Here is a 27,443-nt window from a genome sequence, read left to right on the forward strand (position 1 = left end):
GCTGATGGTTTATGTGCATCAAATCCGTTGTTCTGCTGTTGTTCATGTTGTCATTGTTTTTAAGTATTTGCGCACAATTTGTGTTTGTCTAGCACACTTCACTGCTGTCATTTCACTCTGCCGCCCTACCTCTTGCTCGGCCCTGATGTGCAGGAAAAGCGAGCTTACGTCTGTAAACACAGCGCCCCCTCTGTTCAAAAAATGTATCGTGATTCATTCAACATTTCTACAGATTTGAATCGTCACATATTTGAATCGGTTGAAAACTCACGACAACATCCCTAGTTGTTATTGAAAGTCAGGGTTATTCTACCAAAAATAGATTTCTTAGCTCTTCTTTTAGGTTGACACATTGGGATTTTGTTGTCTAAAAACACTCACTAACAATCCTTTAGCTTAGTCCCTGATTTATCAAGGGTCACCAGAGCGAAATGAACCTCTAATAACTCTGGCGTATGTTTTATGTGGTGGATGCCCTTCCATTAAAACTTATTAAAAATATTATCATAAGTTTGGAAAAAAATAGATGCTCATCAATGGAAAGCTACCGTGTATAGAATGCACACAATTCCTTCATGTTGACCCCACACACATTAATTAAAGAGCCATGAAACCCCCCTGTCTCAGGAGGATGTTTTCACACCTCTAGCTTGGAAAAAAGTCAGGAAAGTGGGTGAATCAGGAAAGAGTCCAGCTTTGATTAGGTGGGAGTGTTGAGTGGCAAAAGAGGGAAGGGTTTGCATGAAAAGGGGAGTTTCTGTTCGAGCACATGCTTATTTTCACAGAGGCAAAACAATGCAGGGGAGAAAGACAGTGACTATGTTTACACGGACATCAGTAATTAAACTATTTGCCAAGTTATTAATTTGTCAACTTTAACACCAGTTTGACACTTTCACTTTCATTCAGGAACATTCATGCCACCGTGACAAACGAGATATTGGATGGGAAGAACTGCTGAAAGAGTGTTGTTTTAATGGAATGTTTGTTATGGCATGGCGTATGGGAGAAAAAAAAAACCTTCCACATTTCTCTGTAACTTAGATGCACTCAGTGGGTAGCGTCAGAAAGTTGTGTGTGTAGACTATCCTTTCACAAAATGCGGGGGCAATTCTACAAGATGATAATAATTTAAGGTATTTTCGAAGAGCAGCATTTACAGCAGATCTTTCAGTCTATAATATTGTAGTGATATTAACGTACTGTAAGCTCAGTAACTAAATCAATTTGACTAAAGTGTGTCGTTAAAAACTGAAAGAGTACTGCTGATGAAACTAACTAACTTTGCCTCTGAATAAACATAAACAAAGGACATTGATCACAAACTTACCAAATCCGTAGAGACAGGACAATCAACACCAACTGGAACTGCGTCTTTTTAAAGAAAAGACGAGCAGCAAATCTGAATTTCACCAATTTCCACATGTGAAAATCTCTCAAAAAAAAATGCTTCTTACAAACGTATTTTTGTCGCGTGATAGCAGAGCACTGTAATCCAGACTTGAGTCCAGCTGCGCTCTCATAGCGAGGAATTGAAAACAAAACCTTTGGCACATTTTTAACGCAACACTGATGACCCATGTCTCCAAAAAAATCTTCTTCTTCCACTTGTTTTGGCAACACAACGTGGCGTCTCTCTGCCATCTGAACACTGTAACAGGTCAAAACAGTCTTCGAAGCTATCGTGCATATTAATGAAAAAGCCCCTCATACACAATAGAGTGCATTGATTGGTTCATGCCAAGTCTTTCTCATGAATTAATGCTGGAAGCTTAAAGACGTCACCATGTACTCGCCAGTGCTAACATCCAGCCTACATGCTGGAATTCACACAAAGATCTAATTGCCGTGACGTGGCTTCAAAATTACTTTCGAAACCGAAAGAACGAATTAGCTCAAAATAAAACAAAAACAACCAATTTTGACTTTTTTTGTGTGAAATATATGTGTCTTATAGTGTTTTTAGCTATGTGGGACACATATTTGACTGTCAACGTCTCAAAAAATGTGTTTTGAAGTTTCGTGACAATTAATTAAAAAATTAAAAAACGAATTTTTACATATTAAAGCAGATTGAACATAAAACAATGAAGTTGTCCCTACAAAACTCAAGAATTGTGTTGATTTGGCTCATTTTAAATAAGTAGGTTGAACAATCAGCATTTTGCAAGTGTATAACATAAATATTCAGCAAATATTTAATGAAGGAATTAATAATGTAGCTAATTTAGTCAGTGTTTATGATGAATATTTAGCATCTGCTTTCCGCTGTGGTTATGGCATTGCTCATCTCTCCCCAGCAGCAGGCATGCCACTGCTGAAGAAGAGCGAAAGCAAAGCTCGATGATGATTCACGACACACACATTTTCACATGATCAGTGTGTGTGATGCATCTCCAGGTGAAATGACTCATGCGTCGACTTCACAGCAGCTTCAGTTCACTTTCGTCGGGTTCATTGCGATGCTCAAGTATTCAAACTATTTTATTTTTCCTTTCAACTAAGCTGCAACTTCATTGTCCTTCAAGTCATCCGTGTGTGAGTTTGATGTGCCGAAACACTGAAGCTGGGGAAATAGATTATATTTGTGTGCAATGAAAAATGAAAGCGCTGCATGGGCTCGACCTAACCGTGCGTCATTCCTGTTCTGTCACCCCTCTGAATTGAAAGCCATTCAGCTATGCTCTGTAATTCAATAGCCTGTTATTGCGGTGTTTTTCCTTCTTGTAAATGTGCATTTATCCACCTGAATATAGAGGCATGTCGGTGTGCTGCTTTAAAGCCTGCTCGTATCAAGGACGATGGCTGCATCAATAAAGAGATACAACTTTTATGCTAATTTAAAGACTCATCATTTTGTTTCTCCTGCAATCGGTTTACTTTAGGACATGGTCAAAAGTACGTTCTTATTCTCTAAAAACAGATTATTGACTCCTGTCTGGTTGGTCGGTCGGTTTTGATTGGTTAGATGTCCCTGCTGTGCTCTTATTGGTCAAGTAGAAAGCATGATCACCTGATAGGTAGTCGCAGATGTTCTTTAGTGTCTGTGTCAATGCACGGTGAACAGCGCTGATAGTTACAGCCAATCTCAGTCGTTTTTGTTGAGAGACTGTTCAAAGACGCAAGCAGGATTATTATTTACTATTGTGTATTTTGCTCTCGATGCTCCGGTTGTCTTCTGTACCTGCATTTGAGTTTAATTTGATGCATTCAAGAAGAGCGTTTCCACTGAGCAATCAAATTAAAGGCATCACCCTGCAAGACCAGTTACTTACTGGTTACTTATTGGTCAGATGACCCAGTGTTTTGTGTCTGATCAGATGCCCCTACTCTGCTCTGATTGAGCAGTCTGTTGGAATTATGTCAGATGGCTCTAGTGTTTTCTAATTGGTTAGATGGAATAGTTTGCTGTGACTGATCAGATGGCCCTTCTGTTCTCTGATTGGTCAGATGCCCCTACTCTGCTTTCATAGACCACTCTGTTGTAATTAATCAAATGGGCTTGCTCTTCTCTGATAGGTCAGTCTGTTGTGATTGGCCCTCTACCATTGTTTAGAAAAAGGCTTATGTATTGTAGTGTACAGAACAGTATTGTTAATCACGTTTTTGCGTCTGGTGTCTACCTGATTGACTGCCAATCAGAATCGATTCTGCTTCAGCAAATTCTGCCATTCAAAGCCACACACAGTAAAACTTCGGATCATCAGATGATCATTCATTGGCATGGATGCTATTGTAGTTATTGTTTTTATTTAATGTGAACAGGTCTTCAGAACTGCATCTGTACGTGTGATTATGTGTGTGTGTTTGATTGGGATTCATAGAGCTCACCGCCAAGTAATAGCTTTGCTGTTTTCTGCTGCTGCATTAATCTGACAGTGTGTGGTTTCCATCATGCTAATCGGAGAAAATTACTTCCCTTCCATCTTCCGTTATTTAAAAGTTTTTCTGTCCCCATATGTTTTATTCATTGTTTACAGTCAATTGCGCGCCACCCTTGTGCAGTGCTCGCCTTGCTTTCTATGCAAACTTAACTAAACACCTAGCGTGCACAGCAAAAAGCGTCCAATTTTCTTGCAAGAGTCGACCGCTATCATGGCGAGATGTTATTGCGTTGTTTTAATCTGTGGCCTAACTAACTTAATTTAGTCTAGTAAGCTCAAGAGGGCTTTCAGAAAATGATGTGGGCTCGGGATATCAGTATCACACTGTTCTTGGAAACACAGACTGATCACAATCAATTGCTAAGATGCTTTTCCATTAGCCAACTGTTTACCCCAGATGATAACCTCTGACTCATTGGATTTTCTCTCTCTCGCTCTTTCCATGGTAACTGCTTCAGTTTGTGAACAGTACATTATATCATTGATGATTAAAGCTTTGATATTTTTTTCTGGTCACACGTTTCTTTATGCAGTTTGTTATGTTAATAGTTTATCTATAAGAATAACATTAATCACATAACCCTAATTTTTTAGGTAACAATGATTCTTTATTAGAGCAGATTTAATGGATTTTAGCATTCACTTCATCAGCTAATAAGTCCAAATAGCTGATGAAAACATCACATAATTCAGTCCATCACTCTTTAAAGTGTTTGTAATTAAATAATCATCAATGCATTTGAAGCAACTAATAATGTCAAATCTGCATGCCATGTAAAAACTGAAAGCGCTGCATTATGCACTCACTGGCCACTTTATTAGGTACACCTGTCTAACTGCTCGTTAATGCAAATTTGTAATCAGCCAATCGCATGGCAGCAACTCAATGCATTTAGGCATGTAGACATGAACTATCTGCTGCAGTTCAAACTGAGTATGTGAATAGGGAAGAAAGGTGACTTTGAAAGTTGCATGGTTGTTGGTGCTGGTGAGTCTTGATTTCTGCTGCGATATTTAGATGGTCGGGTCTGAATTTGACGTCAACAACATGAAAGCATGGATCCATCCTGCCTTCTTTCAACAGTTCAGGCTGGTGGTGGTGGTGTAATGGTGTGGGGGATATTTTCTTGGCACACTTTGGGCCCAATAGTACCAGTTGAGCATTGTCAATGCCACAGCCTACTGGACCATGTCCATCTCGTTATGACCCATCTTTTGATGGCTACTTCAAGCAGGATAGCGAACCATGTCATGAAGCGCAAATCATCTCAGACTGGTTTCTTGAACATGACATTATTTTTTTTATTGTTTTTAATATTTTATTTTGTTTTTATATATTTTATTTTATTATTTTATTTTAATTGCTTTTAATATAGATTGTTATGTATTTTATTTTATTATTTTTAATTGTTTTATTACATTTAATTTTATTTTATTTTTAATTGTTTTTAATATTTTGTTTTGTTTTTTATGTTTTTTTATGTATTTTATTTATTTATTTTTTATTTTATTTATTTTGTTTATTTTATTATTATTATTATTTTCTTTTTATTTCATTTCATTTTGTTTTGTTTTTTGTTTTGTTTTGTTTTATTGTTTTATTTTATTGTATTTTTAATTGTTTTTAATATTTTGTTTTTTTTTATGTATTTTATTTGTTTATTTATTTACTTATTTATTTATTATTATTATTACTATTTTTTTAGTTTTATTTTATTTTATTTTATTTTATTTTATTTTATTTTATTTTATTTTACCAGATGAGCAAAGTGCCATTTTAACAAATCCTACATTAAGTGACAGTCAAATGCAACGAAATTTGAATATTCCCCTTCATGTGCTGCAGGACCACTTTTTTATGATTGATTGACTTTAAGTGATGTGCATGAGAAAGAGACATCACTTCTCCAGAATAAGAGATGAGCAGGAGGGCTGTCCGTATCCTCCACACTCCATGCATTATTCAGATTGTGACGGAAGTGACAGTTGTCTCTCTTTTCTGCTCGCAGACGGAACAAGGCAAGCTGTGGTGTTTGTCGAGATTTACATTGTTCAGGTAATTAAAACATAATGTGCTACTTCTGATTAAAACATGACTTTGCTTTGTTGTGCACAAGAGCAAATGCAAGCAGAACATCATCAGAAGAAATGCTTACAGGATTTGCTTGACAAATATTCAATAATTAGTCAAAAAAATGAAGTCTAAGTGGCTAAATGTGTCTCATGTGCATAATCAAGAATGCATTCAACATGTAGTTATATAAGATGATGAAGCTATTAATACACTGACGCCACAGTGATAATTATGGCATCAAAATAAGAGTTTAAATGCAAATGTATTTGCAAGTAATATTTATGGTATGCAAAAAAAAACATGGTTTATTCGCAAATTAGGCATCATATTTCTGTTTTGCATAGCTTATGACATGAAGAGTTTTCTTGATCACACTAGCTGTTATTGGCTTGAGCAGCACATTTAATGCTTGGTTGTTTAAACCCTTGTATAATTAGCGTTTGCATCATCTAATATGGTTTCAGAATCAGAATGAGCTTTAATCAATGTGTTTTTTCTCAGGATACAAGGTTTTTGTAACATACAGTTGATCTGGAAAGTATTCACAGCGCTTCACTTTTTTCACATTTTTACAGCCTTATTCCAAAAAATGTTTATATCCTCAAAGTTCTACACACAATACCCCATAATGACAATGTAGAAAAAAGCTAACTGTGGCAAATTTATTAAAAATCAAAAGCCTGAAAAATCAAATGTACATAAGTATTCTCAGCTCTTGCTGTGCAGCTCTAAATTGAGCTCAGGTACATTCTGTTTCCACTGATCATTCTTGAGATGTTTCAGCAGCTTCACTGGAGTTCACCTGTGGTCAATTCAGTTGATTGGACATGATTTGAAAAGGCATAAACCTGTCTATATAAGGTCCCAGGGTTGACAGTGCATGTCAAAGCACAAAGCATGCATGAAGACAAAGGAATTGTCTGTAGACCTCCGAGACAGCATTGTCTCGAGGCACAAGGCTGGGGAAGGTTACTGTAAAAATTTCTGCTGCTCTGAAAGTTCCAATGAGCACAGTGCTCCAACATCCGTAAGTGGAAGATGTTTGGTATCACCAAGACTCTTCCTAGAGCTGGCTGGCCATCTAAGCTGAGTGATCGGGGGAGAAGAGTCAGGGAGGTGATCAATTTCCTGATGGTCACTCTATCTGAGCTCCAGCGTTCTTCTGTGAAGAGAGGAGATCCATACAGAAGGACAACCATCTGTACAGCAATCCACCCATCAGGCCTGTATGATAGAGTGGCCAGACGGAAGCCAGTTCCTGCCTGGAATTTGCCAAAAGGCATCTGAAGAACTCTCAGACCATAAGAGACTAAATTCTTTGGCCTGATGAGATTAAAATTGAACTCTTTGGAGTGAATGCCAGGCGTTACGTTTGGAGAAAACCAGGCAGCGCTCATCACCAGGCTAATACCATACCTACAGGGAAGCATGATGGTGGCAGCATCATGCTGTGGGGTTGTTTTTCAGCAGCAGGAACTGGAAGACTAGTCAGGATTGAGGGAAAGATAAATGTAGCAATGTACAGAGACATCCTGAATAAAAACCTGCTTCAGAGTGCTCTTGATTACAACAGGACAATGAACCAAAGCACACTGCCAACATATCAATGGAGTGGCTTCACAACAACTCAGTTAATGTCCTTGATTGGCCCAGCCAGAGCCCAGATCTAAATCCTATTGAACATCTCTGGAGAGATCTGAAAATGGCTGTACACCGTCGCTTTCCATCCATCCTGATTGAGCTTCAGAGGTACTGCAAAGAGCAATAGGCAAACATTACCAAAGACAGGAGTGCCAAGCTTGTGGCATCATATTCAAAAAGACTCGAGGCTGCAATTGCTGGCAAGCGCATTAACAAAGTGTTATGTCATATGAATACTTTAATATTATGTTATATTATATACTTATGTACATGTGATTTTTCAGGTTTTTATTTTTAATAAATTTGAAATTTCTTTAAAACATCTTTTTTTACATTGTCATTATGGGGTATTGCGTGTAGAATGTTGAGGAAATAAATGAATTTAATCAATTTTGGAATAAGGCTGGAACATTAAAACAATTTGGAAAAAGTGAAGCGCTATGATTACCTTCTGGATGTACTGTAATATACAACACCAACCCAGACAATACATAATTTCAAACTATTAAAATGTTCATAAAAGTCACCTTTTCCACATTTTCAAGGTTAAAAGTGGTTGAAATACAGATCAAAATCCTATAATGCAATTTAAAACCATAAATAAACTGGAAATTTTTAATTAAAAACATGAATCACAAAACACACACACACACACACACACACACACACACACACACACACACACACAAAATGCTAATTTATGGATATTTTTACAAATTACAAAAAAAATGCACAAGAAAAACAAAAGATCATGGTGATTTTTCCACTTAATAAAAACATTAAAAATCAGGTTTTAGTCAGGGGAGGTTTTAAAGCTTTCAGCTATTCACTCATTTTTAATAGTTAAAAAAGTGATTTTTACTTAAAAATCTTTTACATGCAGCCCATTTAACAATCAAACAGTTTCCTTCATGTAAATATAACTTTTATAACACACATGGCGATATATAAAACATGCGGCATATGGGGCGCATCAATAATGGAAAAAAACAAGTCACTACGTTAACCTCTAGTGAAAAGCAAAATGGTTTTCCTGAATATTCCGCCAAGATCCTAATTGAACGGCGTGTCCTTTTGAACTGAACTGTATGTGTTTGGCCTTGAGTCTCTCGGTGGTTTTCTTCTTGTAGGCATCCTCTGATGACTGCTGCAAAACAATCCTAGAGGAAAAAAAATAAAACTGTCACGTAACGCAGGTTTATGAAACATAGATACGATGACTTTGAAAGCGGCGCTCTCTGAAAAGGCTTCTCTTGTCATGATTCACTTGAAACAGTGGCCCTCTGGAGGCCTCTTTCTTGACCTCCGTGCAAAAACATTGTAAAGTGTTAAAGGACAAAATATGGTGCCATATTTTGGAGCTTAAATTAACAGTTTTATTTTATTATTATTTTTTTTATTATTTTCTATTTATTTATTAGTTTATTTTTTTATTTCAGTATAATATACCATGGTTTTGTTCGTAAGATATTGCAATAATATTATCACTTACTACTGTTTACTTATTTTCTTATCTTTCTTTAGCCAAACATATTTATTTATTTGTTCAATAGTTCAGTTGTTGGTTCGTTTGTTGGTTTATTCCTTGGTTGGTTCATTCGTTGGTTTGTTTGTTCGTTGGTTCGTTTGTTCGTTGGTTCATTTGTTCGTTGGTTCATTCATTTATTTGTTGGTTGATTGGTTGGTTGGTACGTTAATTTGTTCATTTGTTGGTTGGTTTGTTTGTTCGATTGTTGGTTCATTTGAAGGTTTGTTGGTTCGTTTGTTCGTTAGTTCCTTCATTTGTTGGTTGGTTGGTTGGTTCGGTGGTTTGTGCGTTGGTTGTTCATTGGTTTGTTTGTTTGTTTTTTTTTGGTTGTTTTTCATATCATTTGTTCTCTCCACTCCACCACCAGTGTGCAGCATCCACCTGGAGGTTTGTTCGTTCATTCGCTCATTCATTTATTATTATTATTATTATTATTATTATTATTATTATTTGTATTAGTATTATTATTATTATTATTATTATTTGTTTTATTATTATTATTATTATTATTATTATTATTATTATTATTATTATTATTGTTTGTATTATTATTATTATTATTATTATTATTATTATTTTACTTATTTATATATTGTTTGTTTAATTTTTAATTTTTTATTCAATAAATTATTGCCTGTTGTTACGATAACCAGCGATCATTCACTGGAGATCGCTGGTTTCCTCTATCATCATTCACTTCACTTCCGCATTCCCCAGGACTACATTTTCATACATGCACTTCTCCCAATCACGCACACCTGGTCACTCATCTTCCTGATTACATCACCAGCTGAAACCTGTTACAGAGACTGATTACACACAGTATTTAAGCAGCACACACACTCATTCACATTTCCGAGTCTTGTTTACTGTATAGTGACATTACAACGCGTTATCCCGGTCTTGTCCTCCTGTGTTTTGTTCTTAGCCCTGTTTATCCTAGTTATCCGTTTTAGCCGCCAGCCTTTCGACCTTTTGCCTGTACCTCGATTACGACTCTGGATTTGCCCTCACATACCTGTTCTTACCTGTATTGACCATTGCTTGCCTGACTGTGATTAAAACCTGCATATTGGATCCTACCTTCTGTTGTTGGTGTCACTCCCCGGCGTTACAGAAGACTCGGCCACACAATGGATTCAGCGGGTATCAAGATCATGTGTCTGCGTCAGGAAGCCCGGTCTATAGAGGAATACGTGGAGGACTTCATCCAGGTAGCCCATTTAACATCTTTGGATGACTTATGCCTAATGATTTTCTTTCGTGGAGGACTTTCTGAGCCCCTATATTCCACAATGCCTTTGCATGACCCCCACGGGACTCTAGAAGGTTATATTGATCTTGCACTTCAAATGAGTGGGTCCCCCTTCACTGTAGGAGAGGTGGAGGACACCCCTAAATATTTTTTGGGGGGGGGCATAGGACAGCAAGACCCGATGGCAAAGGGGCTTGCTGCTCATTCCACCACCACACACCCAGCTCAGAAAATGGCCGCATCTAGTCCTCCAGCTTACAAGATGGCTGCTCCAGCTCACAAGATGGCCGCCTCTAGTCCTCCAGCTTGCAAGATGGCCACCTCCAGTCCTCCAGCTTGCAAGATGGCTGCTCCAGCTCACAAGATGGCCGACTCCAGTCCTCCAGCTCACAAGATGGCCGACTCCAGTCCTCCAGCACACAAGATGGCCGACTCCAGTCCTCCAGCTCACAAAATGGCCGACTCCAGTCCTCCAGCTCACAAGATGGCCGACTCCAGTCCTCCAGCTCACAAGATGGCCGACTCCAGTCCTCCAGCTCCCAATGTGGTCACAACCAGCCCTCCAGCTCACAATGTGGTAAGCGCCAATCTGCCACCTGCTCACAAGATGGTTTCCTGTTCCTTGTCCGTTCCTGCCATAGTTCCTGTTTCAGTTCCTGAAAAACCATCACCTGAGCCACCAGAATGGCCACCACCACCTGAGTTACAAGAGCTGATGCCACCACCAGAGCTGTTACTGCCAGAGCTGCCACCACCAGAGCTGCCACCACCAGAGCTGCCACCACCAGAGCTGTTACTGCCAGAGCTGCCACCGCCACCTCCAGAGCTGCCACCGCCACCTCCAGAGCTGCCAGACCCTCCAGAGCTGCCAGACCCTCCAGAGCTGCCAGACCCTCCAGAGCTGCCAGACCCTCCAGAGCTGCCAGACCCTCCAGAGCTGCCAGACCCTCCAGAGCTGCCAGACCCTCCAGTGCTGCCAGACCCTCCAGTGCTGCCAGACCCTCCAGTGCTGCCAGACCCTCCAGTGCTGCCAGACCCTCCAGAGCTGCTGCCACCTGAACCTCCTGAATGGCCGCCGCCTCCTGAGCTTCCTGAATGGCCGCCGCCGCCTGAGCTTCCTGAATGGCCGCCGCCGCCTGAGCTTCCTGAATGGCCGCCGCCGCCTGAGCTTCCTGAATGGCCGCCGCCGCCTGAGCTTCCTGAATGGCCGCCGCCGCCTGAGCTTCCTGAATGGCCGCCGCCGCCTGAGCTTCCTGAATGGCCGCCGCCGCCTGAGCTTCCTGAATGGCCGCCGCCGCCTGAGCTTCCTGAATGGCCGCCGCCGCCTGAGCTTCCTGAATGGCCGCCGCCGCCTGAGCTTCCTGAATGGCCGCCGCCGCCTGAGCTTTCTGAATGGCCGCCTCCTGCTGAACTTCCTGAATGGCCGCTGCCACCTAAGCTTCCTCAATGGTCGCAGTCTCATGATCCAGGGCCACTGCAGTTCCACGCTCCAGGCCCTCCGCAGCTCCATGCTCCAGGCCCTCCGCAGCTCCACGCTCCAGGCCCTCCGCAGCTCCACGCTCCAGGCCCTCCGCAGCTCCACGCTCCAGGCCCTCCGCAGCTCCACGCTCCAGGCCCTCCGCAGCTCCACGCTCCAGGCCCTCCGCAGCTCCACGCTCCAGGCCCTCCGCAGCTCCACGCTCCAGGCCCTCCGCAGCTCCACGCTCCAGTCCTGCCCCCGCTGCATGGTCCTGGCCCTCCATCCCTCCCCCTGTTCCGCCTCCGCTCCACCTCCCGCCTGAACTGTATTTGGAGCGTCTGGAAGCCGCTCTTTAGAGGGGGGGCTATGTTACGATAACCAGCGATCATTCACTGGAGATCGCTGGTTTCCTCTATCATCATTCACTTCACTTCCGCATTCCCCAGGACTACATTTTCATACATGCACTTCTCCCAATCACGCACACCTGGTCACTCATCTTCCTGATTACATCACCAGCTGAAACCTGTTACAGAGACTGATTACACACAGTATTTAAGCAGCACACACACTCATTCACATTTCCGAGTCTTGTTTACTGTATAGTGACATTACAACGCGTTATCCCGGTCTTGTCCTCCTGTGTTTTGTTCTTAGCCCTGTTTATCCTAGTTATCCGTTTTAGCCGCCAGCCTTTCGACCTTTTGCCTGTACCTCGATTACGACTCTGGATTTGCCCTCACATACCTGTTCTTACCTGTATTGACCATTGCTTGCCTGACTGTGATTAAAACCTGCATATTGGATCCTACCTTCTGTTGTTGGTGTCACTCCCCGGCGTTACACCTGTAATGTAACGGACATTTATAAGGTTATTACTTGGCCAGCCCTCTCTGAAAAGACTTCTTTTGTCATCATTCACTCGAAACAGGGGCCCTCCGGGGGCCACTTTCTTAATCTCCTCGCAAAAACATTGGTAAGTGTTAAAGGACAAAAATGTGATGATTTCCGGCCATTCGTTCTGGGTTCAGAAGCCTTGAATGCCATTTAGAAGTTTTATTGTGCATTTTGTGAAAGGTCGACATTGCTCATTGGCCAGAAAAAAAAGCGTACATGTGCCGTCCCGTGAGATGGCATCTCCAGAGACCGGCAGTTTCTGCAGTGGCACACATATCTGAACTGGCACAGCACAATGCAAACGCGTTGATAAATGAGGCCTGCTAGCGCTCTGTGATTAAACAGCACGAGTCATTTTCACAATGTAAGCAACTGCCTCTTCTGTTGCTTTTGCCATGAAGCATTGATGGCAAATGTTTTAGTGTTGTCTAATGTGTCAATGTATGCATACATTTAGGTGAGCATGCTGGAGGTTTGCAGGGAGGAAATGCTCTCTACTGGATGTTCAGTTTCTGGCAGCAATACAGGCAAAATGGTCCTTTTGCTTTGTTTGTTCCGAGATAATTTGATATATTTATTTATAAACTACACATAAATTGAATTTCTTGATGTCTTTTTACAGTGCAACTATTAATTTAATTACTGAATAATATGAATTAAATACATGTACTGTATAGTTAGGGTTAGAATGCGGGTTAGGTTTTTATTAGCATGAAATTATGCAGAAGTAATGGTAAATACATAGGTAATGAAATTAACCATGGATAATGAACACCTTAAAATAAAGTGCTATGAAGTTGTCTATATATTTATTATTATTATACAGTGTAGTTTATATATAGTTTATCTATTATATAATATATGCTGTACTTGAGTACATGTTTAACTGGGATTTTAAATATTTTTAAAGGATTTTTTAATGAATATAAATATAATTTTTGGAGGTAAAATTCACAGAATTTTTTTTTTAATTTGTATTGAATCTTATTTTATTTTATTATTTGTTTTTATTTTATTATATTTTTTGTTGTTTTTTTGTTTATTTTATTTATTTTTATTTGATTATTTTTTATTTTATTTTTTATTTAGTTTTTCATTTCATTTAATTATTTTTAATTTACTATTTTACTTTATTTTATTTATTTTAGTTTAGCTTAGTTCAGTATGATATATCAATTTTTTTGTACGTAATATTACAATAATATTTTGTTTTACTTCTGTATTTTCAATTTATTAGTTTTCTTAAGCAAAAGTACATTTACTTATTTATTTATTCATTATTTCATTTGTTTATTTATTTATTTCTGTTTGTTTGTTTATTATTTTTGTAATTTAGTAGATTATTGTTTGTATAATTATGGACATTTATAGTGTTATTATTATGCCGTTTTATTTTAATAACTCAAATGATTTAATTTATTCATTCATTGATTTTTCTTCAGCTTAATCCCTTCATTTATCAGGGGTTGCCACAGTGCAATGAACTGCCAACTTATCCAGCATATGTTTTATGTGGAGCATGCCCGTCCAGCAGCAACCCAGTACTGGGAAACCCACACCAACACAGGGAGAACATGCAAACTCCACACAATAATGCCAACTGACCCAGCCGGGACTCGAACCAGCGACATTCTTGCTGTGAGGCAACAGTGCTAACCACTGAGCCACTGTGACGCCCTTGATTTATTCAGTAAAAGTATATATTTGTTATCATTTCAGCTGCGATACATTACATTAATGAAATGATGATGCTATCATGAAAGTATCATGTTCTGCGACCATCCTCAGTCCCGATACTAACACTCCCACACTTGTTTCTGTCTATTTTTGGTCCTGCTTGTAGAAAGATCTTGTGATCTTGTCCTTATAGAGACGCCCCAGTAGAGCACTTAGAGTCAAAACACCTTTGATTCATCTTGATAAATCCTGACATGCCCGCCGTCTACAAACCAGTCCCTCACCCCTCAAAATGCAGATCCTCCACTCGCAATGTCACCGCTGATAGATGAACAGGTAAAAATGGTATTATTGGCAGACCAACATTGACAGCGGTATATTTAAAAAACATCTCGGGAGAAATATAAAAGTCCAAGGACGTCTCGGAGCGGGGGAACAGGGACGGAGGGAGGGGAAGAATTGAGCAGAGAGGAGTAGAAATTGTGGCTCTCTTTCCGAGGCGTTTTCGCGGAGACACCGAGGCTGTAAATTTACCCGAAGTGAAGCATATTGGGCAGCAGCCATCATTCCAGAGATTGCATCCTTCTCTCTTCTCATCGCAGCAAAAGCACACAGTTCATTGCCGTCTGCACGAATCTCTCACATTGCCACTTTGCCGGAGATTGGGTGCGCTCATAAACAACCGGGAGACATGATATCTCAAGGGTAGATGACGGGGGGATTGGAATTGTGCCTCTTTGCTCAAATAAATGGGCTAATAACATTGCTATCCCAATGTTTACTCGTGCTTTCAGAAGTTTAAAGTGATGTGATCCCACAAATGATAAGTGCCGAGTGAATTACCAGCTTCAGACTTTGATATGAATGACTGTAGGTAAGAGTAAAGGATAAAAAATAAAAACAATTCTGGAGAGATGTTTAATCTTCTTTTTAGTAGACGATCATAACAAGTTCAAGTCAAGTCATGCTTTATTGTCATTTCCACGGCTTGTGTGGACATACGGTGGAATGAAATGTTGAGTCTTGATGGTACATAAATAAGCATAATCATAAATATGAATACAACGCTGGACATGAGCTGTTTTAAACCTATAGAGAATTAATATATCAGAGTGGTCATTTAACTACACATATACAGTTGAAACCAGAAGTGTACATACGCTATATAAAAAGGCACATAACCATTTTAAAAAAGTCAGATGTTAATGTGACTAAACATTTTCTCTTTATAGGTAAGTTAGGATTATCAAATTTGTTTCTGTTATGCTTAATAGCAGAATAATGAGAGAGATATTTTTTGAGAAATTGTTATAACTTTTTTTAAAAGTCAAGTTTACATACAATAAGATTGTCTGATGCTGGTCTCAAGGTTTTGGAAGTTGCTGATTGGCTAATTAACAACATTTGAGGCAGAGCTGTAGAATAGTATTTAAGGAAAACCTCAAACGCACTGCTTCCTTGTGTGACAACATGTGGAAATCAGCAAGCCAGAATTAACAACAAAAGCCAGATTACAATTCTGCTAAATTACACTGTGGGAACATTGAGACATGTCCTGTGGTCTGATGGTACTAAGATTGAACTGTTTGGCCATAATGACCAGTGTTACATTTGAAGGACCAAGGGGAAGGCTTACAAGCCTAGGAATACCATCCCAACTGTGAAGTATGGGGACGGCAGCATCATGTTGTGGGGCTGTTTTGCTGCAGGAGGGACTGGTCCACTTCACAGCATAGATGGCATCATGAAGAAAGAACATTATGTAGAAATACTGAAACAACATCTCAAGACGTCAGTCAGGAAATTAAAACTTGGCCACAAAGGGGTCTACCAAACAGACCATGACCCTAAGCATACTGCCAAATTAGTTTAAATGTGCTTTAAGGATAGCAGAGTGAATGTTTTGGAGTGGCCATCACAAAGCCCTGATCTAAATCCTATAGAAAATTTGTGGGCAGAGTTGAAAAAGCTTGTGCGAGCAAGACAGCCAACAAATCTGACTCAGTTACACCAATTCTGTCTAGAGGAATGGGCCACAATTCCTTCAAACTATTGTGAGAAGCTTGTGGAAAGATGCCCAAAACATTTGAACAAAGTTATACAGTTTAAAAGCAAAGCTAAAAAAAATACCAAGACTGTCTGGAAATTCTCAAAAAAAAAATAAAAATTCTCTCATTATTCTGGCATTTAGCAAATGTAAATCATTTAGGTAATCCTAACGGACCTAAAATAGTAAATGTTTAGTTTAATTTACCATCAGACATTTTTTTAAAAATGGCTATGTTACTTTTTAGAGTTTATGTGAATATATATATTGCTATAAATCCTTAATTCCAATGTAAATGCTGCAGTGTAGCCAGGCTTTTCAAAAGAGACAGCTTTAGAAACCAAATAAGTGCAAATTATGATCCAAGACCTTTATTTTAAATGACTGTAGAAGCGAGGACTGTTTTCCAGAAGCCCAGCTGTGGGAGAATGTTTCATCTACTTTTGGGGAATAATCAAAATATGTTGCTCGTTAGTGGTGCAGTGGAAAGAAATAGCCAGGCATGTAGGAAATCTGCTTTAAAAACCACATAATAAGTGAAGCACAAATTGCAAACCAAAAAAAAAAAAATCTGCTTTAAAATGTATGTAGGAAAGAGTAATGTGGTAAAAGTCCAGGTCTGCCAAAATGTCTATTTGGTAAATATTTTTGCCGGTCGGCCAAAAGACAAATGATGACTGCGGCTTAAATTATGCCTGGTTTTCAATGACTGTGGGGCTGTTTTCCAGAAAGTAGTTTTTATTATTATTGTTATTATTATTAAATAACCAAAGCATATTGCATTTTAATAATGAATGCATATTGTAGGCAGCTTTTAGACTAAATCAGCAGTGTGAACTTTCAAACCGAAATTATTGTTTTAATTCACTCTAGAAAAGGGTACAATGGTAAAACATTTTTTGTGGAACAATATGCATATTGGTAGAGGCATGATTACCAGGCATGTAAAAAGAGCTTAAATTACATACCAAAAAAAAAAAGATTTATTTAAAATGATTAAAGGAAAGGATGCTGTTTTCTAAGAGAGATATTTTTAGGGGCTCAGAGATATTTTTAAGAACCCACAACATCCTACAAACCAACCCCCCCAACTCCGGTCTTTATTTACATCTGCGACCACCAACCCCCCTCCCACTCGAGGTCTTCACTTTTACTTACGTTCGCGACTCCAACCCGTTCTTTACTCATCCACGACCATCCCTCCGGTCTTCACTTACTTCCGCATCCAACACCGCCCCCACTCTTTTTTACTTAAGTTGGCAACCACCACATCACCCACCCCACCCCCCAACCCCACCCCCACTCATCCCTTTTGTCCGCGACATTCACCCCATCAATGTCAGAGGGCCAGGCCAGCGTGGCACCCCTGCTTTGGTTTTCTAGGCACTCATGCTGGGAAAAAGTTGAAACCCGGTTCTGGTAGCAGAATGCATCTGTTTTTTTTTTTTTTGATAATAATTATATCAATTGGCTTGGTAGTGATGTAATTTAAATATACTGTAGCCAGACATGTAAAACTATCAACCATAGAAACCAAGAAGAAGCTGTGTTGAATGTCATCCCCTTTATTAATATTCATGAACAAACTGATCATGTCCCGCCCACTTTTCAGTCCATCCCTTTGCCCTTGGTCGCTTGAAATGTAAATGCATGAATATTTAAATGTTCGCATTTTCTTGATCAAACCATCTTAAAGGAAAAGTCCACCATAAAAAGGCACATTCTTCTGTTTTCTTATATTAAAATACAATTACTTGGAAGATTTAATAGATAAGAGGTTGTGTTTTCTGTGAAACGGTTCAAAATGATCAAGTTTACGGTAGAAGCAGAATAATTATCTACCAATTATATCAGATTACAAAAGCAATTTTCATGCACCATGTATTTGTTCTTGTTTTAGGTAAAAAATCACTTAACTTAATTAACTTTTTCAGAAAATGGCTTACTGTTTTAATTGGTAATCAAGTACATAAATACAGTATCTTGATTTGGAGAGGTTTAAATGTGTATTCTGCAACAGCAAAAACACTACGCTTAAGTGCATGTAGCATTTAATTTCATGAATTTAATACATCCAAATCCCTCATATTGTTAACGTTTATTATTATTATTATTATTATTATTATTATTATTATTACAATTATTATTATTATTATTATTATTATTATTATTATTATTATTATTATTAATATTATTATTATTATTATTATTATTATTATTACAATTATTATTATTATTATTATTATTATTGTTGTTGTTGTTGTTGTTGTTGTTGTTGTTGTTGTTATTATTATTATTATTATTATTTATTATTATTATTATTATTATTATTATTATTATCATTATTATCATTACTATTCTTATTTTTTTTTTATTACTATTATAATTATTATTATTATTATTACTAATATTATTATTATTTTATTTTATTTTTATTTATTTATTTATTTTTGATCTTGTTAATAATTACTCATTGCCTTTGTTCTTACTCTGTCTTCTGCATTTAGTTTTCTGGTTGTCTGTTTATTATGCATGCAAGTCACTTGACATGGACTCCAGACTCATCAACTAACACATAATTACCATATTGTTAAAATGTATGTCTTCCACTCTGACCAAATCCCCCCTAAACCACTCCATCAGACCTGCCCCAGCATTTTCAACAAGCATTTGCTACTTACCTTATATTAGCCTTTCAAAAGTGAAAATAGCAGCTCATTTGCATTTAAAGGAACACAAACATGAAAATGCCATGTTTTGGCTCACACATAAACAGAGACAAGAAAGGTGTGCAACTAGTACAGCAGAGATGATCTGCTAAAGCCTTTTGAAGGCAAGTCCAAAATTATAAGCCTAATTTTCTTGAGCATTTTCCTGGTCAAGGCACATTCTTCTTTTTTTTCCAATTAAAATACATTTACTTGTTAAATTACACAAGATAAGATGATGTGTTTTCTGTGAACGTGTTCAAAATGAAGCAGGTTTATGATTAAAGATAAAAGCGAGAATAATTATCTAACAATGATATCAAATCTCAAAAGCAATTTTCATACCCCATGTGTATTTACTCTTGTTTTAGGTTTACTTACCTCACGTTAGCCTTTCAAAAGTGAAAACAGCAGCTCATTTGCATTTAAAGGGACACGCACACAGGAAATTGCCTTGTTTTGGCTCACACATAAATAAGAGACAACAAAGTTGAGCAATTAGTAGAGCAGAGATGATCTGCCAAACGCCTTTTGAAGGCAAACCTGAAATCATTAGTAATTTTCTTGAGCATTTTCCTGATCATGCCATCTTAAAGGAATAGTTCACCATAAAAAAGGCATTAAAGGCGTTTTCTTGCATTAAATTAACATTACTTGGAAAAATTACATGAGATAAGAGGATGTGTAGCACTGTCACCTCACAGCAAGAATGTTGCTGGTTCACGTCCTGGCTGGGCCATTTGGCATTTCTGTGTTGAGTTTGACTTTCCTCCAGGTACTCCGGTATCCCCCACAGTCCAAAGACATGCAATATAGGAGAACTGGATGAACTAAACTGACCGTAGTATATAAGTGTGTTTGAACTTATTGGGTGTTTCCCAGTATTGGGTTGCAGCTGGTAGGGCATCTGCTGGATAAAACGTGGAAAAAGTTGGAATAGTTGGCAGTTTATTCTGCTGTGGCGACCCCTGATAAATAAGCGACTAAGCCGAAGGAAGATCAATGAATGAAGAAGGTGTGTTTCCTGTGAAACTATTCAAAATGAAACAAATTTATGATTAAAGCGAGAATAATTATCTAACAATTACGTCAAATTACTAAAGCAATTTTAATACCCCATGTGTATTTATTATAGTTTTAGGTATACTTACCTCACTTTAGCCTTTCAAATGTAAAAACAGCAGCTCATTTGTATTTTAAGGGACACACAAAAAGGTTTCATGTTTTGGCTCACAAATAGAGACAACAATGTTAAGCAATTAGTATAGCATGGATAATCTGCCAAAGCCTGTTGAAGGCAGCCTGAAATCATTAGCCTAAAAATCATCACGGCTAATGCTAACACTGCCTCAATGGCAGTACACAGGAAAGAAGGCTAAAAGCCGCCATTTAATATTCTTGAACAAGCCATCTTAAATAAGTTCACCATAAATTAGCACTATGCTTTATTCATACATTAAAATACATTTAATTGGAAATATTACACAACATTAGCATATCGGCTAATGCTAATGCTGCCTTGATGGCAGTGAGCAAGCAAAGAAATTAAAAGCCGCCATTTAAAAGTTTTACTTAATCAAGCCATCTTAAAATAATAGTTCACCATAAAAAGACACATTCATCCTTTATTCATACAGTACATTAAAACACATTTACTTGGCAATATTACACAACACAAGACATAACAGCTAATGCTAATGCTGCCTTGATGGTAGTACACAGGTAAGGAGACTAAAAGCCGCCATTTAAATGTTAGCATCATAGTAATCAAGCCATCTTAATGGAATAGTTCACCATAAAAAAGACAATTTTCCTTTTTTTCACACATTAAAATACATATACTTGGAAAAATGACATAAGACATAACAACACAATTTCACAGCAATTCGTAACTTTTTCATTTAGTGGCTAATTCGTATGAATTCGTACAATCTAATTCGTACAATTTAGTACGATTTGCTCATCCCCCAATGACGGTTGGTGTTAGGGGTGGGGTCAGGTGCCACGCCTCCTTTTTAAAATCGTATCATTTCGTATGACCGAAATAGTACGAATTCGTACGAATTAGCCACTAAACTGGCAAAAGTAAAATACTTACGTTTTCTCGTGAGATCAGGCTGGACATAACTGCTACCGCTGTTTTGGTGCAGTACACAGAAATGCAGGCTAAAAGTTACCATTTGATTGGCTAAGACATGCTTTACATGACCAGATTGGCATTATGAGATTTCCAACAGTATAATACAGGCATTTCCATCCCCCGCATAGTAAGAAAATCTTTGCATCTGCAGTATATGATGTTATGAGTGTCATGTGAAACACTTTCAAAGGCTTTATTAGCACTCATCACATGTGCTGATTTGTTTTGTGGGAAGTAATTTGGGCCACTTTCTGCTGCAGGCTTGTGTTCATTCCCAGATCGGAGGTTCATGACAGTCACGCTCGTCCTCTTTTTTTTTTTCCCGATCTCAGATTCAGGCCAGAGGTGAAGTGGCTGCTGGGATTGCGTATGGCCGATGCATCGGGGGACATTCAGGTGGGTAAATAGGTTGTTGATGTTTGTCCTTCAGAAGCAGTTTTGCGTGACATTTACTTTATAGCTGTTTTTACTGCGTTCAGTGCTACTGGAGACAGTCTGTAAATCAGACAAATGGCCGGTTACAGTTATTTTAATGTACTTTTTTTTTTTAAAGTTGGTCGTTTTGGGGAAAACAGTGCTTAAAGTTTATTGCTTGTCTACGATTTGTAGTTTTAGCTTCAATTCTTGTCATCATTATGAGGTTAATTTTGAAGTAACAGTGGCAACTGTGTACTACTTTAACTAGTTGGCAAGTTGTGTTATCATTTGCAATTTATAAATGTTTGAGTTCAACATTTTTGCAGAGTAATTGTGGATTCATGATGCAGTTAACATTTACAAAATGAACAGAAACACAAATAAATGTTAAAAGATTGATTGAAAGGACGTCTTGAATTAAAAACTTTTATTCATTCATTCACTTTTCTGCGTAGTCCCTTTATTAATCAGGGGTCGCCACAGTGGAATGAACCGTCAACTTATCTAGCATATGTTTTATGCATATTTTATGCCCTTCCAACTGCAACCTAACACGAGGAAACATCCATACACACTCATTCACACATATACTGTACACTACGGACAATATAGCTTACACAATTCACATAGAGCGCATGTTTTTAGACTGTGGGGGAAACCGGAGCACCCAGAGTAAACCCATGAGGGAGAACATGCAAACTCCACACAGAAATGCCAACTGACCTAGCTGGGACTCGAACCAGCAACCTTCTTGCTGTGAAGCGATGATGCTACCCACTGTGTCCATTATTTATTGTATTTCATATTTCATATTTGCGGCTTTTGAATTGGACTATGCATAAATAAATAATATTTTGCGATTCAAAATTGTAAAGCACAGTCAGTTCATGTGAACTGGACCAGTATTATTTGATTAGCATTTATACTTATATACCGTATGTTTTGATAGCTATTTTTATATTTACATTTTTTATTTATTTATATATTAAGTGTTCATGTTAGTACACTTAAAAGTAATAAAATGATAATAGACTCCAGACAAAGAAGAAAACTTTGCATGTTTTGAAAAGCTTGTTCTCCTTGTAAAGGCTGCATTGTTTGATCAAAAACGGAATAAAATTGTGAAATCTTGCAATTTTAGATGACAATAAAGTGATTTTTATTCATTTTAGTTCAAAATGATTCAAATTGTGAGACATTATTACAACATGAAATGACAAAATTATTTTTATTCATTTTATTCATTAAGAAAGTAAAAACATATAAACTGAAACCCCGACCACCTGTTCAAGATTTGTAATGTTTTATTCCGCTCACAAATGCTGCATTTGTTTGGTCAAAAAAAAATACAATTAAAATTAGGAAATACTGCAATTTTAAATGACAAATAGTTAATTTTTTTTCAGAATTATAATATCAAACTGAACCCCAGACCACCATTTGTAATGTTTTAAAAAGCTTATTCTGCTCACCAAGGCTGCAATATTCGAACAAAACACAATAAAAACGGTAAAAGTGTGAAATACAATTACAATATAACATATTTAAAAGGTGATTTTATTGAGATTTAGAGAACAATAACACCACAACTGAACCGTGACCACCTGTTTAAGCTTTTTAATGTCTTGGCTATATATTCGTTCATTTTCTTTTCGGCTTTATTAACCCGTCACTGAGAAACACCCATACACTCTCACTCTTACACATACTCTACAGACAATTTAGCCTACACAATTCACCTATACCTCATCTTAAGACTTGTGGGGGAAAACAAAGGACACGGTGGAAACCCACGCGAACACGGGGCGAACATGCAAACTCCAAACAGGAATGTCAACTGATCGAGCCTCAAACGAGCAACTTTCTTACTGTGAGGCGATCATGCTACCCACTGTGTTCTTGTTATTTGACTTAAAAATAATATATTCAAAATGGATTCCAGACAAAGAAGAAAATAGCTGCCCATAAAAGCTGCATTTATTTGGTCAAAAAGAAATTACAATTGGACAATTGTGAAATATTGCAATTTTAAATGCCAAAAAAAGTGAAGTTTATTCATATTGAATAGTTTAATAAAAACAAACTGAACCCCAGACCATCTGTTCCAGATTTGTAATGTTTTTTGTAATGTTTTAAAAGCATATTCTGCTCACCAAAGGTGCAATATGTGATCGAAAATACATTAAAACTGTAAATAATAATAATAATAATAAAGTAACTTTCATTAAAAAATATAGTAAAAAATGTAAAAAAAAAAAAAAAAAGACTTTCATAAAAATACAGTAAAAACTGTAAATATGCTAAATATTATTACACTATATAATGTAAACATACATTTTGGTTAACAACAATAAGACCAAGAATGAACCCCCAAGACCACAAGTTCAAGCTCATTCAGAAACATCCTTCAGCAATAAAACACATCACACAGAACTCTCAATCCTGTATCAGCCAGAAGTTTTGAGCAAAAGTTTTCCATGCTGTCTTTTTAAAGCACATTTAAGCCGAACTTTTACCTGTTCTTGTTTTCTTCATTTTCTCCTCTTTCATCTCTCAGCGTTCGTGTTGGAGTCGTGGAGGAGGAACAGGCCGGTTTGGTGTCTAACGCTCAGCAAACCTACACCCTTGAGTAATGGAGGCCATCTGCTCCCAAACAGCTCCGTCAGCAAAAACGGAGTCAGCCGAAAAAGATTTCAATTATCAATATACCATTTAATACATCGCCCCGCAGGCCAAACAGTCTGGCGTTCAGACAGCGATGCGAGATGGAGGATGTTATTCTTCAGCAACATGGGTGGATTCTGCAAATCGGCAGTTTCGGCAGTGACTCGCATCTATCAGGCCGTGGATAAATGACCGTGTCTGAGGAGAAGCAAAAACATTCTGGTTAGTAAAGCTCTGTTTACTTGCACAACAAATATAAGAGCTGTTTTTTTTTTGTTTTTTTGGATCATGCACTGTAAAACGTTTGTGAATTATGCAGTGTGAGATCTCTGCTCTGCCCACTTTTAATGTTGAAAACTCAATTCACCTGCTCTGATTGAACTTGGAATTTCTAATTTACTTGATCCCAGTGATCTAAGTCACCTATTAGCTTTGTATTTAGTGAGTATATCTGTAATGCATTGAGGTCCTTGGCCATTTAGTGATTTATAGGCAAGTAATAATACTTTAAAATCTATTCTGAACGTAACTGGGAGCCAGTGTAAATGTAACAGAGGCATATATCACTTTAATCTATTAAATGTGTTCATAAAAGTCAGTTCAAGGTTGAAAGTTGTTGGAAGAAAGATCAAGATCCCATAATGCATTTCAAAAGCGGTAAATGGTGGTACCAAAATGGTTGTAAAAAAAAAAAAAAAAAAAAAACAAGAATCAAAAATAAAATACGAAAAACGGCTAATTTATGGATTTTTTTTTACACTACTAGTTAAAAGTTTGGGTTCTGTACAATTTGTTAATTTTTTTGTAAAGGAGCCCATTTTACACCCTAGGGTTGCATTTATTTAATCAAAAGTACCGTAAAATTGAGAAATATATAATTACAATTTAATTGAACAATTTTCCTATTTATTGTAGTTCAAAATGTCATTTATTATCATAATTTAAGATGAATTTCAGCCTTATTTCAATCTTCAGTGTCACTAAATCATTTAGAAACATTCTAATATGATGATTTGATGAGCAAGAAACAACTATTATTATTATCAGTGTTAAAAACCATTAAACTGTTTCATATTTTGGTAACGAGAGGTTAAACCAATTGTCGATTAGTTAACATATTATTAACATGAATAAATAATTAGTAATAATACATATATTATTGTATTTGTTCATCGTTGTTAATGTTATTTAAGTTAAATGATATTACTTCATGTTAACACTTTGTATTAACTAATGTCAACAAACACAATTTCAGATGTTAATAATGCATTAGGAAATGTTAAACTATGGGTAATAAATCCTTTACAGATTATTCATACTTGGTTAATGTTAGTAAATATCTTAACTTTTAACTAATACAGCATTTTTCTGAAGGGTTACCCATATTTTTTTGGTGAAAACTATAATACAGTGCCACTTAAAAATCAAATAAATTTTTTTTTACTTTTATTCATCAAGGTCTTGTTTTAAATTAAAAGACATTTATAGTAAAAATATTATATTTCAAATAAATGCTGTTGTTTTTAACAGTAGTTTTTTTTGTTTTATTAAATAATCATAAAAAGTCAAATGTATGGCAGTTTCTATGAAAACTATGAAATGATTTCAACATTGATTTGTAATTAATTACTCCTAAAAAAATCACATGACGTTAATAAATCCAGCTTTGAATGACTGGAATAAATTACATAATAAAATCCATACATTTTTAGACCTTTATTTCACCAAGAAAACCTCCTGAGGCTTTTCAAGAGTGTCCTAGATAGACAAATAATAAACATCATAAACAAAATATTTAATTAAATCAATACGAAATACAATTAATTAATACACTATATAATTATACCATCTGACACTGATATCACATCATAAAAATCTAAAACTTTAGTTTAAATGTGAATAATATGTCCCAATATTACTCTTTTTTTTTTTTTTTATTGTAATTTGACTGCTAGTGTACAGCGGCTTGAGATTGAACACTGAACGTTAGGTATGTAAAGCGAAACCAGCCTCTATAATGATGCTCCGAACATGTTTTGATGTTTTTGTGCTTTTCTGTTCTTCTAAACGCCTGCTGAGATGAACTGAGAGTTATAAAGAGAGGTATAAACTCAGTAGTTTGGGAGATTTCATTTGCACGAAAGATGATAGTGGATTCGCTATATTCCTTCTCCCGACTTTTTTATGAGTCGGAGCGAGAAAACAGTCTAATTAGACAACTGGCCGACGTTGACAACGTGCCATTTAGAAAGCATTAGCGCTGTATCAGACACAATGACATTCCCAGAAATGTTGCTCTGCGGCCTGAGATTGAAATGAAAGAAAGGATATTTTTCTGTCCTTATCAAATGTGAAAGTAAATGATCAGACAAAATCTGTCACAGAGCAAATTAAAAAAAAAAAAAACATTAAAGTGGAAATATAAAAGTCAATGATTACTGACTTCAAATAATAATGAACATAAAGACTAAATTGGTTATATATACTGTATATATGAGCACACCCCTCATAAATCTCTCATTTAAATTAATATTTTCTATATTATATATGTGCATACTGTATACATTAGATTAGTCAGTATTGACTGCAGCCAATCTAACAAAATATATTATGATAATAGTCCAAAATTACTTAATTTTCTCAAATGTATTTGTTATAGAAAAATAGTTTTGGAGAGAAACAAAAAAATGTAAAACTTTGTGGGAATTTTGTAGTTTGTAATTTGTTTTTCCAACATTTTACACACATTTAATTGTATTCTCTTTCCATTTCTAACGATGTTTGGTGACTAAAATGTTATTTTAATAAATATATACGTTTAATAAATCTGTTTTGTTTAAATGCACCAAAAATAAGACCTATATTCACTGAGAAATGGAACAAAATGTTCATTTTCAAAATGGGGTGTGCTCGTAGTGAGCAGGTTACATTGTAACCTCGTGTCCTAACCACATGTTACATGTGGAGATACGCTGTGATAAGCAATTTGGCTGTTTGCACCAAACAAAGCATGATAAAAATTTAAATAAGGCCATTCAGATGCACAGAATAG

General features: G+C 36.9%; 1 long non-coding RNA gene across 1 annotated transcript in view; it reads left to right on the forward strand.

Moving 5' to 3' along the window:
• LOC147844617 (uncharacterized) overlaps positions 1-27,443 on the forward strand; it is a 341,112-nt gene that overhangs the window by 251,958 nt on the left and 61,711 nt on the right. The window contains exons 16-17 of the long non-coding RNA XR_015942227.1: positions 21,643-21,706; positions 24,285-24,613. This is a non-coding gene — a long non-coding RNA (uncharacterized LOC147844617). The remainder of the gene's footprint in view (positions 1-21,642; positions 21,707-24,284; positions 24,614-27,443) is intronic.

Source organism: Danio rerio, chromosome 4, assembly GCF_052040795.2.
Source record: "Danio rerio strain M-AB ecotype USA chromosome 4, GRCz13ab, whole genome shotgun sequence".
Lineage (NCBI taxonomy): Eukaryota > Metazoa > Chordata > Actinopteri > Cypriniformes > Danionidae > Danio > Danio rerio.